This window comes from Ixodes scapularis, unplaced genomic scaffold (assembly GCF_016920785.2).
Source record: "Ixodes scapularis isolate PalLabHiFi unplaced genomic scaffold, ASM1692078v2 PGA_scaffold2__306_contigs__length_199485367, whole genome shotgun sequence".
Classification (NCBI taxonomy): Eukaryota; Metazoa; Arthropoda; class Arachnida; order Ixodida; family Ixodidae; genus Ixodes; species Ixodes scapularis.
The window spans coordinates 89,556,623-89,559,299 of NW_024609857.1; the positions used below are offsets into that span (position 1 = coordinate 89,556,623).

Consider the following 2,677-nt stretch of genomic DNA (forward strand, 5'->3'; position numbering starts at 1 on the left):
TTGCAAGCTTCTCCCTTGTTGGCAGGGTGTTGGAACGAAATGTTTTTCGTTCCGTTTTCATTTTCGTTCCATACAAAAAAGTTCCGTTCCGTTTCCACTCCGGAACGAAAAAATAATGCTCCGTAACGGTTCGTAACGGTTTCTTTCTATAAAAAAAAAACTCGCAGCAAAAATTAAAAGGAACGCGACGTTTATTTTTACACAAAAATAGATAATTCAGGCGCTCTAGAGGAATCCGCGGAACCGACATTGCTTCTGAGATCATGTTCATTGCCTTGAGAATGAGATCATGATCAAGGCACCGACCATGATCTCAGAAGCAGCACGTCATCAAGTGTGCTTGGTGAAAGGCAAGACCTCTGGTCCGATTAAATAAATTTCAGCGCCGAGAAGGCCCTGAAGGCCCACAGGGATCAAGAAGTACACTTTTGCAACAGAGTCTCAGACTGCCGTATCCGTAGAAAAACAAAAGATGGACTTCTACAACGCCGGGTCACAAGCTTCCCGCGCTTGCCGTGATCTGTTGTCTGTCTGTGTCGTCCGAAGAAAGCATGGAGGGAGATGGCGCAAGAGCCAAGGAGAGCATTGAGAGCGTGTGGAGGCGTCGCGCCACCGCGCTCTCATTGGTGGGATGCAATGGCGCCTTGCGTCATGTTTTTTGTTTCTCGTTGTATTTTTTGTCTTTGTTTTTGCTATGCTTGTTCGCCCGGAATTTAGACGCGGGGGCGATGGCTTGCTTGTCTTCTCTTTAATTATGGTACAAACCAACGGCTGTCTCTTCGCTGCGTGAAACGAATTACTGAAATACCTGATATTTTCCCTTAAACCGAAAACCGATAAGAAATTTTTTCGGTTTCACTCCGGAACAAAATAATAAATAACGTTTCGATTACGTTTCCGTTCCGCCAAAAAATATCGTTTTTTTCGTTTTTCGTTTTTGGTTTTCGTTTTGTTCCGATACCCTGCTTGTTGGTGTTAGACTAGTGGCAGCTGATAAAACCCGTTAGCTCTACTGACGTCTAACCCCTGGTTAGCTCAGTTGGTAGAGCGCTCCACCTGTAATGGGGAGGTCCCGTGTTCGATACCCGGACCAGGCGGATTTTTTCGGTCGCGAACCAGTCACCTAGCTGTGTTTGGAGATTCGCGTTTGTCCTTTGTCCCTCTTGTTCCCCTTCTCCAGGGATTATTTTCATCCTTCTTGTTCAGCTCGTTTGCACCTTTGCATTTAATTGCATTATAATTATAACCTTAAATTGCAAGCTTCACCCTTGTTGGCGTTAGACTGGTGGCAGCTGGTAAAACCCGTTTGCTCTACTGACGTCTAACCCCTGGTTAGCTCAGTTGGTAGAGCGCTCCACCTGTAATGGAGAGGTCCCGGGTTCGATACCCGGACCAGGCGGATTGTTTCGGTCGCGCACCAGTCACCTAGCCTTGTTTGGAGATTTGTGTTTGTCCTTTGTCCCTCTTGTTCCCCTTCTCCAAGGATTATTTTCATCCTTCTTGTCCAGCTCGTTTGCACCTTTGCATTTAATTGCATTATAATTATAACCTTAAATTGCAAGCTTCACCCTTGTTGGTGTTAGACTGGTGGCAGCTGATACAACCCGTTTGCTCTACTGACGTCTAACCCCTGGTTAGCTCAGTTGGTAGAGCGCTCCACCTGTAATGGAGAGGTCCCGGGTTCGATACCCGGACCAGGCGGATTGTTTCGGTCGAGCACCAGTCACCTAGCTGTGTTTGGAGATTTGTGTTTGTCCTTTGTCCCTCTTGTTCCCCTTCTCCAAGGATTATTTTCATCCTTCTTGTCCAGCTCGTTTGCACCTTTGCATTTAATTGCATTATAATTATAACCTTAAATTGCAAGCTTCACCCTTGTTGGTGTTAGACTGGTGGCAGCTGATAAAACCCGTTTGCTCTACTGACGTCTAACCCCTGGTTAGCTCAGTTGGTAGAGCGCTCCACCTGTAATGGAGAGGTCCCGGGTTCGATACCCGGACCAGGCGGATTGTTTTGGTCGCGCACCAGTCACCTAGCTGTGTTTGGAGATTTGTGTTTGTCCTTTGTCCCTCTTGTTCCCCTTCTCCAGGGATTATTTTCATTCTTCTTGTCCAACTCGTTTGCACCTTGGCATTTAATTGCATTATAATTATAACCTTAAATTGCAAGCTTCACCCTTGTTGGTGTTAGACTGGTGGCAGCTGATACAACCCGTTTGCTCTACTGACGTCTAACCCCTGGTTAGCTCAGTTGGTAGAGCGCTCCACCTGTAATGGAGAGGTCCCGGGTTCGATACCCGGACCAGGCGGATTGTTTCGGTCGCGCACCAGTCACCTAGCTGTGTTTGGAGATTTGTGTTTGTCCTTTGTCCCTCTTGTTCCCCTTCTCCAAGGATTATTTTCATCCTTCTTGTCCAGCTCGTTTGCACCTTTGCATTTAATTGCATTATAATTATAACCTTAAATTGCAAGCTTCACCCTTGTTGGTGTTAGACTTGTGGCGGCTGATAAAACCTGTTTGCTCTACTGACGTCTAACCCCTGGTTAGCTCAGTTGGTAGAGCGCTCCACCTGCAATGGAGAGGTCCCGGGTTCGATACCCGGACCAGGCGGATTATTTCGGTCGCGCACCAGTCACCTAGCTGTGTTTGGAGATTTGTGTTTGTCCTTTGTCCCTCTTGT

The 2,677-nt window shown here is 47.0% G+C and overlaps 1 non-coding gene across 1 annotated transcript; it reads left to right on the plus strand.

Annotated features, from left to right (window-relative positions):
• Nucleotides 1-2,534: 2,534 nt before the first annotated feature.
• Nucleotides 2,535-2,607, plus strand: Trnaa-ugc. Its single transcript has one exon. It is a non-coding gene; the product is annotated as a tRNA-Ala (tRNA).
• Nucleotides 2,608-2,677: the final 70 nt, after the last annotated feature.